This window comes from Marmota monax, unplaced genomic scaffold (genome assembly GCF_021218885.2).
Source record: "Marmota monax isolate L192 unplaced genomic scaffold, Marmota_monax_Labrador192_F-V1.1 WCK01_AAM20220418_F8-fsc00001, whole genome shotgun sequence".
NCBI classification, from domain to species: domain Eukaryota; kingdom Metazoa; phylum Chordata; class Mammalia; order Rodentia; family Sciuridae; genus Marmota; species Marmota monax.
Genome location: NW_026693777.1, coordinates 22488380 through 22510554, shown reverse-complemented (window position 1 = coordinate 22510554; position 22175 = coordinate 22488380). Strand labels below are relative to the sequence as shown.

General features: G+C 37.7%; 1 protein-coding gene across 2 annotated transcripts in view; it reads right to left on the bottom strand.

The window, feature by feature from the left end:
* Positions 1 to 20160, bottom strand: part of Wdr89 (WD repeat domain 89) — a 43075-nt gene extending 22915 nt beyond the window's left edge. The window contains exon 1 of one of the 2 annotated variants that reach the window (XM_058584603.1): positions 20062 to 20160. The gene's annotated coding sequence lies outside the window, so the exon portion shown is untranslated. The remainder of the gene's footprint in view (positions 1 to 20061) is intronic. The other variant, XM_046461256.2, reaches the window with a different exon arrangement.
* Positions 20161 to 22175: the final 2015 nt, after the last annotated feature.

Below are 22175 nucleotides of genomic sequence, written 5' to 3'. Positions count from 1 at the left end.
GTTGTTAATAATACCCAGCCTACATAATAAATTTCCTAGTCATAGTGTAGAAAGAGGTTCCAGGGGATTAGGCTCCACAGGTGTAGATTGGGCTATGTTGTCTTTAAATTTAGATTCTCGCCCAATGCTAAAACTAAATATTCAAGGTCATGAGTTTAATGGGCTACTGGACACAGGAGCTCACCTTAGCATCATATCTCGTCAAGAATGGCCAAAACACTGGCCATTACAACAAGCCACTCAAACGCTTCGTGGCCTAGGAGTGGCAACTAATCCCCATAGAAGTTCTATGATATTAGATTGGAAGGATCCTGAAGGATGTGAAGGAACTATACAGCCATATGTATTGGATCATCTTCCTATAAATTTATGGGGACGAGATGTCCTAGATCAATTAGGTTTGATGTTAACAAATAACATCAATCCTAATGCGCCCACTTCTAGGGCTAGACAAGGCTTTAGGAAAGAAAAAAGATTAGGAAAACAAGGGCAAGGTATAGCAGCACCAATACAAATAGATCAAGGAACAGACAGACATGGGTTGGATTTTCAGAAAGGGCCACTGAGACAATCAAAATTACTTGGAAATCAGAAAGACCAGTGTGGGTTCCTCAGTGGCCCCTGACTAAAGAAAAGATACAAGTAGCCCATGATCTGGTCAAACAACAATTAGCAGAAGGACATATACAACCTTTCATATCTCCCCATAATACTCCCATTTTTGTCATCAAAAAGAAATCTGGTAAATGGAGATTATTGCAAGATTTAAGAGCCATTAATAATGAGATGGTTATTATGGGACCTGCTCAATCAGGGATTCCTCAATTGTCTGCTTTGCCAAAAACCTGGCATGTTTTAGCTATAGATATTAAAGATTGTTTTTTTTTCAATTCCAATTCATCCCGAGGATAGTCCACGTTTTGCATTTACTATCCCTGCATTAAATCATGAAGGTCCTGATCAGAGATATGAATGGAAAGTACTCCCTCAAGGGATGGCTAACAGTCCAACTATGTGTCAAATATATGTTAACAAAGCAATCCAGCCACTTAGAAATCAAAATCCTGAACTACAAATATTTCACTATATGGATGATGTATTATTGGCACATAAAGATAAAAACATATTGCTGGAATGTTATGCCACACTTACAAACTTATTAAAAAATTATAATCTAGAGATAGCAATAGATAAAGTACAATTAAATTTTCCAATTAATTATTTAGGAGTTCTATTATCCTCAACCATGGTCCGTCCACCAAAAATTCAAATACGAGTAGATCAACTCAAATCACTTAACAACTTTCAAAAGTTATTGGGAGACATAAGTTGGATAAGGCCTTATCTAGGTATACCAACAGGAGAGTTGGGACCTTTATTTGATATTCTAAAAGGTCCATCAGATCCAAATTCACCCCGCATGTTAACTCCTAAAGCAAGAAAGGCATTAAAAATTATTGAAACATTATGGAAAATATGCATTTGGGTAGAATTGATATAAGTTTGCCTTTATTATTTATTGTACTACCAACAAAAAATATTCCTACAGGAGTATTTTGGCAAGAAGGTCCATTATTGTGGATACATTTATCTTATTCTCCTAACACTATTCTTACTAGGTATCCTGAGGCTGTAGGACAATTAATACTCAAAGGAATAAAAGCAGCAAAGGGAGTGTTTGGAATTTCTCCCAATAAAATTATTACTCCATATACTATGAATCAAATTGATGAGTTAGCTAATGAGTTAAATACTTGGGCAATAATCATGTGTAAATCTAATGTTTCATTTGATAATCATTTACCATCTAATCCTTTGTTGTCTTTTTGGTCTAAGCATCCTGTAGTTTTTCCTAAAATGACAAGAGAAACACCTATCATGAATGCTCCAAATATATTCACTGATGGGTCAAATAATGGTACAGCAGCAGTAGTTACCCCAGATCAAACTTTTACATTTTTAGTACCGAAACAATCAGCTCAAAAGGTAGAGCTTAATGCAGTTTTACAAGCTTTTTTGATGTTTAAAGATTCTGTATTTAATTTATTTTCTGATAGTCAGTAAGTAGTTAATGCTATAGTATCTCTTGAAGATGCTGGTAGGATTTCCCCTTCTTCTACTGTTTTCTCTTTGTTTTCCACTATACAAAGTCTAATCTGGGACAGAAAAGATCCATTCTTTATAGGACATATTAGGGCACATACAGGATTGCCTGGAGCCCTTAGTTTAGGCAATGATTTAGCAGATGAAACTACACATGACATACATATTTTCTCTACATTTGAGGAAGCTACAAATTTTCATAAAAGGTTTCATGTTAATGCTAATACTTTACAAAAGCGTTTTAAAATAACTAAGGAACAAGCCAGACATATAATAAAACAATGTCAAAATTGTGTGACATTTTTACCACAAGTTAATCTTGGAGTCAATCCTAGAGGATTGATACCTAACCATATTTGGCAGATGGACGTCACACACTTGCCAGAATTTGGAAAATTAAAATATTTACACGTTACAGTTGATACTTCTTCTGGATTTTTGATGGGCTCCCTTCATGCCGGAGAAAAAACTAAAGATGTTATAGCTCATTGCTTACAAAATGTTGCCACTGTGGGCGTTCCTAAACAGTTAAAAACCGATAATGGTCCTGGCTATACCTCTACCTCTTTTAAACAATTTTGCTCATCATTTGGTATTACTCATATAACAGGAATCCCATACAATCCACAGGGTCAAGGCATAGTTGAAAGAGCTCATCAAACTATTCAAACATACTTATTAAAGCAAAAAGAGGGAATTGGAAGGGGGTATATATCCCCCCAAAGATAAACTTAAAATAACACTTTTTACTCTAAACTTTTTAAATTTGGATTCATCAGGACTTAGTGCTGCGGAAAGACACATGTATCCAAAAAATGTACATAAGCCTAAAGTACTTTGGAAAGATATTCTAACAGGACAATGGAAAGGTCCTGACCCAATGATTGTCTGGAGTCGGGGGTCTGTTTGTGTTTTTCCACAGGGAGAACAGCAGCCGATTTGGATTCCAGAGAGATTAACTAAAACAATTTCTACAGATCGAAAAGAAGATGATTTGACTCAAATCCATAACAGCTGATATCCAGAACTCCAGCTTGGCCATTCTTACATCTGCGACAGTGATTAACCAGGGTGCTTTTTTCAATAGCTATTTTATTATTGCATTTTTCCACATCATAAGGTTCTATTTTTTATTTTTTGAGCTCATACAAACCTAGGTTAATGTTTTTCTGATCAGTTTTATTTTTTTGACTGTGGAGTTTTTAAACATTGCAATGGAGATTTCACCTAGGTAAAGCTACAAGACCTTTACTATTTTCTTATGTGTTGTACGTTTGTGTACACTCTTGTGTTTTGTGTTGTATGTCTGTATGTGCGTATGTCCACATTTCTTATATGAGGAGCGCTCATGAAAAAATGGATCCGAATTATTATTATTTTTTTTTATTCACGTGATTTAAATGGTTTAATTTAAATTAGGTAAACAGCTGTTAAGGATTGTTTTTAAAGTAGGTTAACAGATCTGTTTGTTTACTTTCACCTTTCCTTTTCATTATATTTAATAATTCTTTTCAGGATAATGTCTTTTTAGCATCATTGCCAGAATTCCTATCTTTATCCCAGTGCCGGTGAAGACAAAGATAAAACCAGACTACAGCTTCTATGATAGCTATCACAGTAAACTGTATAAACTGATGCATCAATGAATTTAACTCAACAAGTAATGCTCAATCAAGGAGTCAACTTACTTTGGGAGGAAACGGATTTTGGGAGGAAATGGACATATTGATAGATTCCTCCGCTTTGAACTGCTTGCAGAACTTGCCTGGACTATGTAACTATCGTTTGGTGCAGCGAATTGTGGTAATGCTGGCATATCTTTGCTGATGGTGTCACTAGTGATGCAATTTTTATTTCCTTGCCAGCGCACCCCATGTTAATTGTGGTAGTGCTGACATATCTTTGCTGATGGTGTCACCAGTGATGCAATTTTTCCCAAGGAGCCGTCAATTGGCTTGGTGTCGTGGCATTTCTGTATCCTCCTCCCTTCTGCTAGTGATGGTCTAAAATTTGGGGGCCAATGGCTATATGCTGGACCGGTAGTCAGTGACGGGTACGATCCAATTGCAGTGGTATCAACCTAAGACAGGAGGCTGACGCCTAAAGGTCAGTTTTCCGATGACGGGTAAGAACCATATGTTGAACTGGACAACCTACCAGGCACGGTCCTTAAGCCACATTAACCTCACTCCCCCACTGGCACCAAGGCCAAATTTGGGGGCCAACAGAGGTGAGGCAAAGAACCTCACCCCCCCACTGGTGCATAGACCTATCCACAAGTATGGCTGTATGCTGGACCGGTAGTCAGTGACGGGTATGATTCAATTGCAGTGGTATCAACCTAAGACAGGAGGCTGACGCCTAAAGGTCAGTTTTCCGATGACGGGTAAGAACCATATGTTGAATTGGACAACCTACCAGGCACGGTCCTTAAGCCACATTGCTTGTTGTTTAATTAATCAGAAGGGGGGAGATGCTGGGAGCCATTAGCCAAGTAGGTATGACAATTTCCTTGCCAGCGTACCCCATGTTGCAGTGACATTGAATGTAGGTGACCTTGCTCAAGGACCAAGGCGGATTAGGGCGTTCCTGGTTTAGGTTCCAGGTTTAAGGTTTAAGATTATTCCTGCTGGGAATAGGGCGTATCCTGCTGCCCGAGTTCCCCTTGAGTTGTCACGGGATTCAGACAGTATTTTTTGGGAGATAGAAGCCCAGTGGAGGTGGATTTGGGCAGAGAATGTGGATTTCCCCAGAACGTGATTGTAGACGGCTGGTGTGAGTTCGGGAATAAAGAGTTGCTGTTTGAATCTACAAGCTGTGTGGTGGCTCGTGATTGTGTGCCCAGCCAGACTGCAGCATTTGTGCCCAGCCAGACTGTGGCATTTTGTATTTTATTTAGAGATAGGGTTTCACTGAGTTGCTTAGCGCTCGCGCTTGCTGAGGCTGCTTTGAACTTACAATCCTCCTGCCTCGGCCTCTGGAGCCCTTGGGATTGCAAGCGTGTGCTACCGCACCTGCCTGGATGGAAATTATTTCTGAGAATTTTTTTAGCCAGCCAAGTATGTGGGAATAATTACATTTCTATGTAATTAATAATTATATTTCTATGTAAAAAAAGAATACAAAACAAACAAACCATCATGGAGAAGGGCTCCTAGCCTTGAGAAGGACTCTTACTTGAGAAGTATCTTACTGAGAAAAGAGCAATGATTCTGATGTCCAGAATTCAGTTTTAAAGAAAAAACAAACAAAACAAAACAACCCCAAACCAAAAACCTCCCAAATTGTCAAGAAATGAAGCGAAGAATATAACAGACATCGAGATCAACTTGATGATGGACTTTAAAATAATTATGAATTGACTATTTTGTACAAACCCAGGGGCTGGTGGTGCAGCTGAGACGTTGAATGCATGCTGAGTGTGCAACAGTGCCCAGATTCAAATCCCTGGCACCAAAAACAAAAAAATAAAGTCCCATGAAAAACTGAAAGATAGAAAATATTAAGTGTCGACAAAAATGTGAACAAACTATAGGAAAGACATTATAGAAAATCATATAGAAGTTTTCAAAAAAATTATACATAAAACTATTATATGATCCAATAATCGTACTATTAAGCATATATCCTAAGAATTTGAAACCAATATTCTTTTTTTAACTAAAAATTTTTTTTTCACAATACCTTTATTTTATTTATTATTATTATTTTATGTGGTGCTGGGGATTGAACCCAGTGCCTCACGCATGCTAGGCAATCATTCTACCACTGAGCCACAACCCCAGTCTTGTTCTTCAAAAAAGTTTTGAGATGAGGTCCTGCTGTGTTGTCCAGGCTATTCTCAAATTCCTGGGCTTTAAGGGGTCCTTCTGCCTCAGCCTTCCAAGTAGCTGGGACTAAAATTAGTTATGTTGAAGAGTTATCTATATTGTTCATTGCCCATGTTCATTGCAATACTATTCACAATAGCCAAGACATGTAATCCACCTAATCATTAATGAATAGAGGGGATGCTATTCAGCCTTTAAAAAGAAGGAAATTGTATTATTTGTGAAATAAGGATAAATCAAATGGATTAATCAACTGATTAGATTATAGCCCTCATAATCCCAATTATTTCACTTCCTGCATTAACACAGTAGTTTTGGCGGGGCGACTAAACCACAATATCTGTCAATAAAAGAAAATAAAATTTTCTGGGCATGGTAGCACACACCTATAAGTCCAGCTATTTGGGAGACTGAGGTAGGAAGACTGTAAGCTCAAGGCAGCTTTGGCAATGGAATGAGGCCCTTTTCTCAAAAAATGAAAAGGGCTGGGGATGTAGCTCAGCATGTACAAAGCCCTGGGTTCAATACCCAGTTCTTGGGGAGTGAGAGGGAAGAATAAAAGAAAACTTTAAAAAAAAGTATATGAAATTGGAACCCTTCTACAGTGCTGGTGGGAATTTAAAATATATCAGCCTTTCTGAAAAAGTCTGGCAGTTTCTCAGAAAGTTTAATACCTTTTCATCTATGAATATTCATAGTAGCTTTATTCATAATAGCCATAAAGTGAAACAACTCAAATAACCATCAACCAACAAATGGATAAACAAGATGTATATGCAGCCATACAATGGAATATTATTTAGACCCAGAAGGAATGAAGTATGATACATGCTACATCATGGATGAATCTTGAAAACATTACACTATGTTAAAAAAAGCCTGATATGAAAGATCACATGATGTGTGATTCCACTTCATTAAATATTAAAAAGAGGAAGTTTAACTTGTTGGGGTTGGGGTTGTAGCTCAGTGGTTGAGTGCTTGCCTCACATGGGTTCGATCCTCAGCACCACATAATAAATAAATAAATAAAATAAAGATATTGTTCAATCTGGCACAGTAGTGCACGCCTGTAATCCCAGCGGCTAGGAAGGCTGAAACAGGAGAATCGTGAGTTCAAAGCCAGCCTCAGCAACAGTGAGGCACTAAGCAACTCAGTGAGACCCTGTCTCTATAAATAAAATACAAAAATAGGGCTGGGGTTGAGTGCCCCTGAATTCAATCGTGGTACCCCAATAAAGAAACAAATAAATAAAAGGGCTTATCAGTAGACTCAAACCAGGTGAAGAAAGAATCAGAACTTTCAGGGAAAAAGAAAAATGTATGCAAGATGGGCCTGGTGGCTATGCCTATAATCACAGCTATGTGGGAGGCTGAGTCAGGAGGACCAAGAGTTTGAGGCCAGCCTGGACAACTTAGCAAGACCCTGTCTCAAAAAAGGAAAGGAGACTGGGGATTAGCTGAATGGTAGAGTGCTTACAGAGCACGTGCAAGGCACTAGTTTCAATCCCCAGTACAACTAAGTAAATAATATTTAAATGATAAAACATTTTGAAGAGATACTTCACTAAAGTATATGAATGACAAATAAGCACATGAAAATAGGCTCAGCATTATTAGTCATCAGGGATATGCAAATTTAAACCACAATAAAACACTAAGACACATTTACTAAACTGACTACAATTAAAAAGGATTGACGAAACCAAATGCTGGTGAGAATGCAAATCTTCAGGAACTTTACTACATTGATGGTACAATGGTATAGCCACTTTGGAAACCAGTTTAAGTTAAATATACACTTACTCAGCAATCCCACTTTTAGGTACTTACTCAAAAGAAATAAAAACATGTCTACCCAAAGACCTGTATACAACCATTCATCACAATTAACAGCCAAATGCCTGGAAATAACATTAATATCTATGGTCTGGTGAATGGAAAAAAAAAAACTATGTTAAGATTCATATAATGAACTTTGATTTCTACACAAACACATGCGTGTATACATAATTAGATACGTCTAAAGTATATTCAGTGTAAATGTGCCTCCAAAAATGCTACCCTAAGTCACCTAGCACAAAGACACTTTTAATGTATTTACATTAAGGATTTTTAAAATTTCCACTGTTAGGATACTGATCCATAATGGGGTGCATGGGAAGAATAGAGGAACTTTGGGCAAAGAGGGAGACGAGCAGGAGGGGGCACAGGGGCATGGGGGCAGGAAAGATGGTGTAATGAGATGAATATCATTACCCTAGGTACATGTATGACTGCACATATGGTGCTATGCTATATCCTGTACAACCAGAGAAATGAAACATTGTGCTGCAATTGTGTACAATGAATCAAAATGCATTCTGCTGCCATATATGCCTAATTAGAATAAATAAATAAACTTTGAAAAAATTTCCACTGTTAACCAGAGACTGAAATAAGATAAAGACAGAATGAGATGAAGCCAATAAAATTAAGCCAGAATTTCCTGACACTGGATAGCTTATAAACATGTTAGCATCTTTTATACAATAAAGAAAATTTTTTTAAATTTATTTTTTGGGGGGCGGGAGAGGTGGTGGGGATTAAGCCTAGGGCTTTGCACATGCTAAGCAGGCACTGTACCATTGAGCTACATACCCCCAGCTCAGGCAAAACTTTTTTTGGGGGGGGTAGCAGGGATTGAACCCAGGGGCACTCAACCACTGAGCCACAACTCTAGCCCTTATTTTGTATTTTATTTAGAGACAGGGTCTCACAGAGTTGCTTAGCACCTTGCTTTTGCTGAGGCTGGCTTTGAACTCACAATTCTCCTGTTTCAATTTCTTGAGCTGCTGGGATCCCAGGCATGCTCCACCGCTGGCCAGGCAACATTTTTTAAATGGAAAGGTAGAGATGCTTTTCTTTACATTTTGAGGTAAAAATCGCTACTTAATAACTCCAAATTCATCTATTGAAGGGCATGTAGGTTGGTTCCACAGTTTAGCTATTTGAATTGTGCTGCTATAAACACTGATGTGGCTGTGTCCCTGAGTATGCTGTTTTTAAGTTCTTTGCGTATAGACAGAGGAGAGGATAGCTGGGTCAAATGGTGTTTCCATTCCCAATTTTCCAAGAAATCTCCACACTGCTTTCCTAATTGGATGCATCAATTTGCAGTCCCACCAGTTCCCCACATCCTCGCCAACACTTACTGTTATTTGTGTTCATAATAGCTGCCACTCTGACTGGAGTGAAATGAAATCTTAGAGTAGTTTTGATTTGCATTTCTCTAATTGCTAGCAATAATGAACATTCTTTCATATATTTGTTGATTGAATATCATCTTCTGAGAAGTGTCTGTTCAAGTCCTTGGCCCATTTATTGATTGGAAACTGTGGAACCAACCTAGATGCCCTTCAATAGATGAATGGATTAAAAAAGGTGGCATATATACACAATGGAATATTATTCAGCAATAAAAGAGAATAAAATCATGGTATTTGCAGGTAAATGAATGAAGTTAGAGAAGACAATGCTAAGTGAAGTTAGCCAATCCCCCCAAACCAAATGCCAAAATCTTTCTCTGATGTAAGGAGGCTAATTCATAGTAGAATAGGGAGAGGGAGGAGCAAGGGAAGAATTGAAGAACTCTAGATAGTGCAGAGGGGTTAAAGGGAGAGGGAGGAGGCATGGGGTTAGAAATGATGGTGGAATGTGATGGACATTACTATCCAAAGTACACGTATGAAGGCATGAATTAGTGTGAATATACTTTGTATACAACCAGAGATATGAAAAATTGTGTAATAAGAATTGTAGTACATTCTGCTGTCATATATAAATAAAAAAATATTTACTGAAACTAAAAAAATAAACTCCAAATTCAGAGTATATTCAAAAGGAATATGTTGAAACAAAAATTTAAAAAGTGGTAAAAGCCTTGAACACCAATATTTATAGCTTGTCCAATACTTGTGCTACAGAGTATTAAACACTTGTGCTGTGTCATGGGAAGATCAGAATCTAGGAAGTTCTAAACTCATTTCCTTTCCTCTAAACACAGTAGAAGATCCTGACTTCAGAGAAACAACTAACAAAAGGCATAATTCTGTAAAAGCCGGATATTAAGAGAAAAAAATTTCACACTTTTACAGAAAAGCGTGATGGATGAAAAAGACTGCAAATAATGTACTGTTAACTGCAACTTTACTTACAAATAAGACTTCTGCTATGAAACTGTTTCAATACTTGTGTTCCTTGCCCCTGGCATTGATTACTACTGCCATCTAGCAGCAGGTTCAAAAATAAGAGAACTGAAAAAAATCAAAATGTAACTCCAAACATAAGGATATTTTAACATATTAATAATTAAAGTTCTGCTGTTAATCATGATAACTGAAATTGAACTGTTTCTCAGAAGTTCCTCTCTTCCCTGAACAATGTAAATTATTGGCTCCATATGAACTAAACTTTTACCTCAACTCTATTCTCCCCCAAATTCCAATCTGTTTCTGCCTAGAACTCTTCACCTGAACATGCTGCCAAAACTTCTAAAAAGATTAACTTGCGTCCCTAAAATCTCTCTCTGTTAGCTGGTCAGGTAGGTTCAGAATCAGAATCATTTTTCATTAAAGGGAAGCAAGAGTCAACTAGCCAATGAATCCTACCTTGAAATCCACCCTTCGTATCTATCTCCTCAAGCTGCCTTTACAAGATCCTCTTTGTTTCTCATTATCTCTCATCTGCAAGTGCAGTGACCTACCTCATTCCTGACAAAGAGGACAGGAAACACTATTTAACACCTAAATGGCTCCTGGACAAAGATGGTAAGAACAGAAGAATTCTTGCATCCCCTAGGAGAAATTTCAACCATAAAATTTCACGTCATAAAAAAAAAAAAATTCAGGATGACATTACCTGGGGGAAAACAAGCAAATGTATGATTTCACAAACACTGCTTGATATTTTATGGGGGGAGGGGGTAAAGTACCAGGGATTAAACCCAGGGGCACTCGGCCACTGAGCCACATCCCCACATCTATTTTATTTAGAGATAGGGTCTCACTGAGTGCCTCACCTCCATTGCTTAGTATCCCACCTCCATTGCTGAGGCTGGCTTTGAACTCAGAATCCTCCTGTCTCAGCCTCCAGAGCAGTTGGGATTACAGGCGTACACCACCACGCCCGGTTTAATGCTTAGTATTTTTAAAGTATAACATGCTTTTCTTGTTTCTGTATGGCTGCAGACATTGAAGGAAAAATTGAACTTGTGAATTTCTGTATTTTGTACAATCTTCAATATTTATTGTGTAAAATGTATTCCATTGGTCAGTAAAAATTTTTCCCCCACAATAAACTACAAAAAGGATTGCTAGTCTCTCCAAGAATCCTACATCCTACCCATACTCAAGAGCTACTTCAAATTCTACTATACCTTTATTAATCCAGCATACAATGAGTTTTTACTTCCTCTGCCAAAATATTGTTTATACAGCAATAATAACATGCTAAATATACTAGAGTATTAATATCTCTGTTTTACATATTTATTTTTGTTTTCCCCTTTTATAGAGTATAAAACTTGAGGACTAGTAACATGTTCTCCAATTCTTTAATACCAATTCTACTGCCAGTCTAAGAAATCCTACTTCCTGTAAGAGGAGTATGCATACTAACCCACACAAAATATATTCAATAGAGGAAAACAAGGAGGCAAAGATAAGAATTACATACATATGTGAAACAATGGCAGTTTAAACAGGAAAGGCTCACAAAAACAACTCCTGAGCCTCTGAGGCAGTTATCTTCCCCACCTTGTTTAAGAAAGTAAAGTTCTTACATAAGAAGTAAATTGAATAGTAACAATATGGATAGAACATCCATAACCATAACTTTGAGAAGGTGAATTTGCCCCAAATTGTCACCCCAAAGTGTCAGGAAGCTAAAAAAGGGTTAAAATTTGGAAACATTACCTTCCAGTCTTCCACAGTAACTGATGAACAGAAAGTATTCAACAAACATTTGACAGTTTAAATGTAGAATCTAGCTAGTTCTAGAAACTCAAAAGTAAATAATATATTCAAAATGCTACTTTGATCTCACAGAATACCTTATAGAATCAAACTATCTCAAATTTCCAGTATGTAATAAATATTATATGACATAAACATGTTTTGATACAAAAAATCCATATAATTAATCATTCAAGACTTTAAAAAATAACCCAGTGATTCATAAATTATATTCCTCTTATCAGAAATGCCTCAGGGGATCTGACTCTCAAAATGCATAGCTCCTAAGAAAAACATTAATTTGATTTTATAATCTCAGGGAAAAATAGGGAATATGTTTAGGGGGAATAAAATAACAACTCAGTATTACATTAAATGAAAATTAGTGAGAGTACACGGGCAGGGAGGGGTTGGAAATCAACTAAACAATGTGAGAAATTTAGCTTTAATGCCTATTTCTTGTTTTCTGAAAATACACTGCTGTTCCACATACTAACACCTTTAGGTCTCCATAATGCAAACCTGATGAAGGATCAAGAAAGAAAGAGAAGGGCTCTGACAGAATGAGAATCTCCATAAAAATACAGTGACAGCACACAGGAGTTGGAAAACAAAATGGGAAATGAAGGCAGCATTCCTGGCATTCAGCATGAGCTGAAGAGGTGATGCTGTGGGAAAAGAGGCAGCATTTTTATAGGAAAACACCTGCAGGAGACATTCGACAGGATGGACTTACTTTTTTGACAGGAGGGTTGAACTTCAGTGAATCTCAGATCCTACCTAAACCTTGTTTTTTTTCACATACCACGTTTTTTCTTGGTGCATGTGTGTGCAATGCGTGTGCTGGGATTTGAAGGCTAAAACCTCAGTCCTTTTTATTTTTTGAAAGAGGGTCTTGCCAAGTTGCTGAGGCTGGCCTCAAACATGGTATCCTCCTGCCTCAGCCTCCCAAGTCACTGGGATTATAGGCACCCGAGCACCACCTTGCCATTTGTTCTAATGACTGTTTATTTTGTGTGCACTGATGATACAATATTAACTAACATTAATGAATTCCTGCTATATGCAAGACATTTTTCTAAATAACTTTATTATACAGTATACTTCAGCCTTCCAGACAGCTGTATAAATTAGGTACACTCCTTCCATTTTATAATTAGGACAAAAAGGCTTAGAAAGGGTTGGTGATTTCCCTAAGGTCACTCAGTTCACAAATGCAAAGCAAGAATTGGAACTCAAATCTGGTTGTAGGAGCCCACACTCTTAAACACTTACCTATACTGCCACTCAAATGATACAAAGGACCTATTACACAGCATTTTAACTTTTTTTCATTAAATTTTTTTTTTTTGTAATTGTAGATGGGCAGCATGCTTTATTTATTTATTTATTTATTTATTTATTTATTTATTTATTTATTTTAAATATGGTGCTAAGGATGGAACCCAGTGCCTCACACATGCTAGGTAAACACTCTGCCACTGAGCTGTAGCCCCAGCCCATATAAAACATTTTTAAATGTTCACTCAAATGTAAAGTATTATTAGATTTATTATTTACCCTAAGGAAATTAATAATAATTTGAACAATCATACTGTTAAAATATTTTATTTTATTTTATTTATTTTTTTAAAGAGAGAGAGAATTTTTTAATATTTATTTTTTAGTTTTTTCAGCGGACACAACATCTTTGTTTGTATGTGGTGCTGAGGATTGAACCTGGGTCACACGCATGCTAGGCGAGTGTGCTACCGCTTGAGCCACCTCCCCAGCCCTAAAATATTTTAGATACATACATGTGAAAAGCCTTGATATTAAATGAAAAAAAAAATTATTTTTAAGAAATGAAAATATCAATGACGTGAAATCCAGTGCAAATTGTGGTTACCTGTAGCACACATGCAAGTTTCTAAATATTTATAGGCTTAAAAAAAAAAACATTTAAAATAGTATCAGTTGTGATACATAATAAATTAAAAATAGCCATCTTGTGTAGCTTGTTTTCTTATATCACATTAACACTTATTAATTAATGGTACTGAATAAAACCAGTGGGGAAGGAACATAATTTATTTAACAGTATTTGTCAGGCACTGTTTTAAGTCCTTCCAATAATCACTAGTGTAATTATTATTATTATTTTTTTGAGGTCTGGGGATTGAACCCAGGGCCTTGTGCATGTGAGGCAAGCACTCTACCAACTGAGAGATATCCCCAGCACCCAACACTAGTTTAATTCTGATGACATCCTACAAGGTACTTATTGTTACTACTGTTGGGCGAGGTGGCACATGCCTGCAATCCTAGCAGCTCAGGAGGCTGAAGCAGAAGGATCGAAAATTCAAAGCCACCTGAGCAATTTAGGAAGACCCTACCTCAAAAACAAAAAAGGGTTGGAGATTTGGCACAGTGGTTAAGAGCCTGGGTTCAATCCCTGCTGCCAAATTAAAAAAAAAAAAAAAAAAGATACCTACTAACACCAAGGAACACGTAAAAGAAATACTTAGATATGACAGACTGATCTAAATTATCAGGAAAATGTTTTTGGTTAAGATGGAACACTAAGCTTTAGAAGAGGGCTCTTCTAATTTTCCTATGACTTTGTAGTATTACCAAAGCAAAATTAAATTTTGAGGCATGGTAATATCAACTTAAAACCTCAGAGAGACAAAATGTTTTACATTTTTTTTGATCCATTCAACATATGAAGAGGAAAACTGTCAAAGAGCTTAAAAAAAAAAAAGAAAAAAGAAATCACATATACTTGTAGAATTAAAAACAGAACACTAAATTTGAATATAACCTTACATTTTGTTTATAAAATAATTTTACCATTTTGCAAAGGATGACAGTATTTATCATCTTGTCTGATTCTACAACTTCGCAAGTAGGACAAGTACTTGTAAAAATTATTCTTATTTTATAAGTGAATACACAAAACTTAGAAAAGTTAAACATTTTGCATGATCTAGATATATATATTCTGACTCAAAGCACTTCTCTGCACACCATGCTGCCAACAATTTTATGCTTTATACTTGTTCAAGTTGTTTCGCAACAATTAATGCTTGGCCAAGAAAATTTGGAAAATAATACAGAACACAAAATGGAGTTTTATGATCTTTAAAATGTTAATAGAGTTTTACTAATTATCATGTGCCGTACAATCTTTAGCTAGAATGATGTACCATTTTTTCCTGCCAAAATGAACCTGGAACCCAAGAAAAATCTGCATTTAAAACTAAGAGAATCTAATTTTAAATGCTTAAATATGAAATAATATGGCCGTGCAACAGTATGGGTTGGGTATCCCTTATCTGAAATGCTTGGTACCAGAAGTGTTTTGAATTTTGGAATATTTCCATATTCATAATGAGATATCTTAGAATAGGACCCAAGTCTGAACACAAAATTCACTTATGCTTCCTATACACCTTATATACATAGCCTAAAGGTAATTTTACAGTTTTTAGTGATTCTGAAACAAACTCATGATATCAAACTGTCCATTGTGGCATCTGTTGGCCCTCAAAAAGTTTTGGATCTTAGTCACTTGAAGGCCACTTACTAGATCAAGAAACAGGGCTAATTGGGGGGGGGGGGGGAACAGGGCTAGTGAACCCAATGTGAGCTAACAAATAAGTGAAATAGTTTAGGTATAGATTACTGGGGAGAATTATTTTTAAAATTATATAATTAGATAATTAAGAAAACTCTTCACAAAAATGAAGTGTATAAACATTAAAATCTTCACTGGGTGTACTGTTGCATGCCTATAATCCCAAGACTCCAAAGGCTGAGGCTGGATTGTGAATTCAAAGTCTCGGCAATTTAGCGAGGCCCTAAGTAACTTAGGGAGACCCTGTCTCTAAATAAAATATAAAAAGGGCCAGGGATGTGGCTCAGTGGTCAAATACCCCTGGGTTCAATTCCCAGTACCCTCCCCCCCAAAATTTAAAATTTTGTGGCCTATAAATTGTATACTATATATATCTTCATATCCTGAAGTTGAGTGGTAGACCACTTAAATTGGAGATGGACCAACACTAGTTCCATAATTTACCTGACACCTACACTGAAGACTGTAAGTACCAGAGTAAAGAAGTTGGAAAGATTTCTTTGGAAAAAGTTTATATGGACTATTATAGAATTTTTTCCCTTGTTTTCAACTATGTACAAACATAGTTTTGACCTGGTCCCCTGTAAACTGCTGATACAGAAAATAAATAAATAAATAAAATGAAAGGTTTTTTGCTGTGGATATGTCAGCATCACAGGTCTGGAGACAGCTTAAAAGGGACTTTGCCCAATAAGAAACATTTAGATGACAATGGGAAGTTTTAAAGAAAAGTTTAAAGGACTGGAAACTAAGGACTGTTAAATAGCTGGTTAAATGTATCACCAATATAGATAGCACAGACTGCTAGCACATCAGCAGATCACTAGCTAGAGACAAAATTACATCAGTTAGGTATAGATATGTGATAAACTTCTTAGCTAACAGGATGTAAGAGAAAACAATATGGGTCATTTCCTCCCTGGTCTGAAACTTCACAACTTGCGTTTCTTGCTCTTTGCCCTTCCTACTCCCTGCAAGAAGCAGAGATTGTCACTGAATAGTTATTCTATGTTGAATGCCAAACTGAAGCTGATTTTCATACATTCTGTTATCCTAATGTATCTATACCAGTATCATAGGGAACAAACCCAGATTTTTATTGGGTTCCAGGGTCATTGTGGCAGGACTAAATGGTACATCATTCTATGGTTTGGATGTGAGGTGTCCCCCAAAAGCTCACATGTGAGACAATGGAAGAAGATTTGGAGGAGACATGATTGGGTGATAGCTTTACCTAATCAGTGAGTTAATCCCTGATGGGGTTAACTGAAGTGGTAGGGTATGGCTGGAGGAGGTGGGAATTGGGGCATGGCTTTGGTGTATATATTTATATCTGGCAAGTGGAGTCTCTCTCTCTGCTTCTTGATCATGATGTGAGCTGCTTCCCTCTGCCACACACTCAGTCATGATGTTCGGCCTCATCTCAAGCCCCCCAAAATGGAGCCGGCCTTCTATGGACTCAGACCTCTGATACCATGAGCCCTCAAATAAACTTTTCCTCCTCTATATTTGTTCCGATCAAATCCTTTAGTCACACAGCAAAAAAGCTGACTAAAACACCAACTCAATCAGATCCTGTCTCCTGAAAATTATGAATTCTAGCCACAGATGAGAAAGCAAGGACTTTCTTCTAAGAAAAAAACCTGAAGTCATCAGAGCTACTGTCTTCTTGATGGGAGGCTGTAGGGGATCCTATCGGTCCAGTTCTCTATAAAGCCTACTAAACATTCTGGGATAGGTGCAATGGGACTCAGAGGATTGATTTGATGGTTGAATGGTTTCTTATCATGAATTCCCATCACAAGACACAAACCTATGACTACAGTAAACTGGGAAGGAAGCAACAGTATAAACAGTAATCTCTCTCCTTCAAACTGCAATGTTATGATGTAATAGATAATTAAACAGCATCAATCATGAGCATATCAAGAAACTGAATGCATACATCACAGAATTTTTAAGATAGAAGATAAGTTTAAGATTTACTCTTCTAAAAGAATTCAGGTCTTAAGTGCAGATATGATAGGAATGTTCATTTACCTCTGCTGTTAGAGATAATTCAATGGAAAAGTTGGAGAAGCACCAACCTCCGGCAACTCTGAAAGTTCTTTTCATAGTAAACTGAAAGTCTAATTCACTAGTCATTTAACATGATTTTTTGCCTCTCTTATATCCCCTACTAAATCAGATGGACAGCATGCTTTTATTTTGTTTATTTTTTTATGTGGTGCTAAGGATTGACCCCAGTGCCTCACACATGCTAGGCAACTGCTCTGCCACTGAGCTACAGCCTCAGCCCCACTACTAAATCATTATATGCTTTGTGGTAGAGTGAATATGACCCCCAAGATACCTAGGTCCTAATTCCTAGAACCTATCAATATTCATTATATGACAACAAAAGGGCTTTACAAATGTTACTAAGCATCTCGAGATGGAGCAATTATCCTTGATTATCTGGATGGGCCCTACATGTAAATATGAGTGCTCTCATAAAAGGGAAACAGAGGGGGACTGGACCGCAGAAGAGAAGGTGATATGATGATGGAATGATACGCTTCGGAAAAAGGAGCCACAAGCCGAGGAATATAAAAAAACAGTAGAAGCTGAAAAAGGCTAGGAAATGGATCTTCCTTCATCAGAAAGAATCCGGCCTGCAATATCTTAACTTTAGCCCAGTGAAAATTATTTCAGTCAGGCTTCAGACCTCCAAAACTGAAAGGAAACATATTTGTTTTATCAGTAAGTTTGTGATAATTTGTTATAGCGGCCATACAAAATTAATACACCTTTTGATAGTTTAGCAGTGATGTGCACATGATCCAACTTATATTAAACTGAATTAACATGAGGATCGTTCCAGTTTAGAAATAGAGAAATTTTCTTGTTTTTTGCTATAAAGTAAATGAAAATACACAGAAATCACTGCAAATACAGTTCCTTCAAAGAAGTATGGTGAAAAAACAAAAGAGATGGGCATGGTGGCACAGTGCCTGCAATCCCATCGACTGGGGAGGCTAAAGCAGAAGGATAAGTTCAAAGCCAGACTCAGCAACTTACTGAGTCCCTAAGCAACTTAGCAAGACCCTGTCTCAAAATAAAAAATAAAAAAGGCCTGGGGATGTAACTCAGTGTTTTAAGCTCCCCTGTGATTTCAACTCTATTTGTAATACATATAAGCTGCAGAAAGGGTAGTCCTAACTTTAGGTTAAAACAAAAATACAACTCAAATAGTGATGAACAAGGTGAGAGAAAAGAACTCAGAAAAGCAGTTATGTGGGCTGCTTTATTTTTGTCTTAAACATAGAACAGCCTAAGGAAAGAACACAATCCAGACACTTCTCAGTTCACACACCAGAACTGTCCCTGAACCCTGGACAAGAAGGCAAGTGATCTAGATAGGTTTAAGAGGTGTGTTTCTATGCTATGTGCTACCACTGTTCTACTCTGTACAGTGGGTTCAAATTACAGTCCAAATATCAGAAAAGAATCTGAAACGCAGATACAGTCAGGTGTAGTTGATGTAACACATTTTATATAAATTTCTCATTTGATCCTCACAACTGTAAGAAATAGACAAATTTGCTACTGATTTTAATTCTACAGTTGAAGAAGCAGAGGATGACTTAACCAAAGGTCCAAAACTGCCTCCACTCTGATGTCTTTCTACTTTATCAGTTTACCACCATTATCATAATCAATTTAATTTCAATTTATTTTAAAGTAATTTAAAATAATCTCAGTTTAGAAAACAGAAGTAGCATTTTGTAAGTAACACAATCTTTTAATTTTACATCCCTGTAAACCGAATGCCACACTCTGCATTTTCCTTTGCGCTTTGATTCAACCAAGCTAAACACATGGACGTGTAAATTAATGTCTAAGACCATTTCTTTCTGTGAAAATGAGAACTATTAACAGCGCCTACCTCTAGAATGCTGTGAGGATTCAATGTTATAATACATACAAAGTGCTTAGCACAGTAGCTGTTATTATAGCACATACTACAGATTTTCACCAGGGTCTCTTCCCTGGTGAAAATCTGCTAACATGGAAAAATGCCAAATGCAGAAGGCGTGAGAGGGAGAGTGAAGGAAAAAAGGACTTGTGACCCTTCCTTGGAAACTGGTGCTTAGCTTTTGCCAGAAAATAACCCAGAGCACAGGAGCTGGGGTAGGCGTCGGCAACACCAGCCTGACCTGCACAAGGCCCTGCAATGCAGCAGGACGTGCCGGTTTGATCCAGGGACTCTGACCCCAGGTGAGAAGCCGCAGGACGTGCCGGTTTGATCCAGGGACTCTGACCCCAGGTGAGAAGCCGCAGGACGTGCCGGTTTGATCCAGGGACTCTGACCCCAGGTGAGAAGCCCCAACACGTGCTCCCTCCTCCCCGTCATTTCCCATTTCCTCGGAGTTACCCACCCTAGAGGTTCAGTGACTCGGACTTTCATGACTCCACCCGGGCTCTAGTCACCTGCCCATCCCAGGACCGTCCCGCTCAGCCCTGCAAAAAGTACCTCTACTGCAAACCCCAAACTGGAGCTGGAGAAAAGTCGAGAGTTCGGTAGTAGATGAGAGCTGACATCCGGAACTCCGCCCCCCCCCACCTCTTTGATTGGATAAAAGCGCAAAGGAAAATGCAGAGGATTGGTTAGTAGGAGAAAGGCGGCCAAAACCCCCGGGAAGAAAAAAGGTGGGGAGTGAAGGCGCCAGGTCTTCTTCATAAACTGTCCTCTCTAGCTAGCTCCCGATTGGACGGTAGAAAGGCGTATGCGCCTGCGTAGACCCAGTATACGTAAAGCGTCACACAGCACCGCCCATACGCTGCGTTAACGGAAGTTTCAACCACCCCATTGGTTGGGATGGAAGTTTCAGCTGCGTCCAATAAAGGGCAAGAATAAAGCAGGTTCCGCCTCTTCCTCAGCGCCCCAAAACTTCCTGTTGATATTGGGATATGTGGGTTCTTTTCAGCGTTTAGACGCTAGCGCTTCCACTGATCCAGACACGGGTAGAGAACTGTTATGGTGACTAGGAGTCTTGTACTGAGGGTGAGAAATAATTTGGAAGAGTCAGGCTCTGAAAAATCAGGGCAGGAAGCCTAATTCCATGTTTGAACGCGGAGGATCCACTCCTTCAATTCCTCACTGGCACGACTGTGGTTTAGGAAGTCTGTGGTTATCATTGGATAAAAAAGATATCAATTTGTAAGTAGCTCCGCCTTAGCCCCAGGGTGCTCTGGGATTTGTGGTCCCGGACGCTAAGGTCCTAAAGAATAAGTGTGGTGGTTGCTGTAGTTTTTCCACATTGTTCTTAATACCTGTTGACGTTTATTGTGGTTTTGATGTGATGCGTTGTGCTTTTATCCTTTCGTATATCAGCACTGTTAAAGGCAAAGATAAAATTGAAAAATGTCACGTGTGCTCATAAAAGATAAATGTTAGTGTTTTCAAGAAACTTGTTTACTGACTGATGTGCCAGGCACTCTGCTAGGTGTTCATAGTTAGTGTGCATTAAAATTGTTTGTAAATTTTTGCTATTACAACAAAACCGCCTTTAATTTTCATATGGGTGACCATTGAAAATATTTGAACAGCCTGGTGCGGTGGGTTGTGCACGCCTGTAATCCCAGCGGTTGGGGAGCCTGAGGCAGGAGGATCTTGAGTTCAAAGCCAGCCTGAGCAACTTTCCGATGCCCTAAGCAACTCAACGAGACCCTGTCTCTGATAAAATATAAAAAGGGCTGGAGATGTGGCTTGGTGATTAAGTACTCCTTTGGTTCAATGCCTGGTACCCCCAAAAAAGCAATTTTTCTAGATTTAAAAGTTACACTTTATAGGATTAAGCTAATAAAAAAAAGGCTCTTATGACTGATGGTTGGAATTAATTCATCTTTGTTTAAAAAATAAAATTATTTTTAAAAATCTTGTCCTGTATTTTTCTTCAAAATCATTAGAGGTTTCAGGTTGTATGTAAATGGAACATTACAGATGTAACTCTTTATTCCCAATAAATGAAGTGTCACGTTGGATGAAAAACCACTTTAGTTCTCCTTTAATACTCTGTGCAGTATACTAAGTGAAATGTATCATTACAGTAAAGATTACCCTGAGTCAAAAATGCAAAATTATGTTTTAATGCTTTCATTAATCAACATTTTAATAGTATTTTTTTTTTTACCTCCTGTTTTATGTTCTTTTCTTTGCTTTTGCATCCTGTTTTAAATCAGTGATCCATTTGGGATATAAATTGAATATTCTATGACTAAGAATAAAACCCATTAAAAACTGTATCACGGCTTCTGTGGTTCAAGGCATCAAGGCTGTTACTGTGTAGTGGTTAGCTGAGTGATAAATCAACTGATTGAATAAATTGTGTGCACTTTGGCCTGTTGTGTATAAACTTTTTTTTTTAAGAGGTGAGGTGAAGCTCTTTTTGAGAGAGAGAGAATTTTTTTAATATTTATTTTTTAGTTTTTCGGTAGACACAACATCTTTATTTTATTTGATTGTGGTGCTGAGGATTGAACCCAGCGCCCTGGGCATGCCAGGTGAGCGCCTTACCGCTTGAGCCACATCCCCAGCCCGTTGTGTATAAACTTTTTTAAGTTCTCACTTAGCAGGGCTTTTGGACG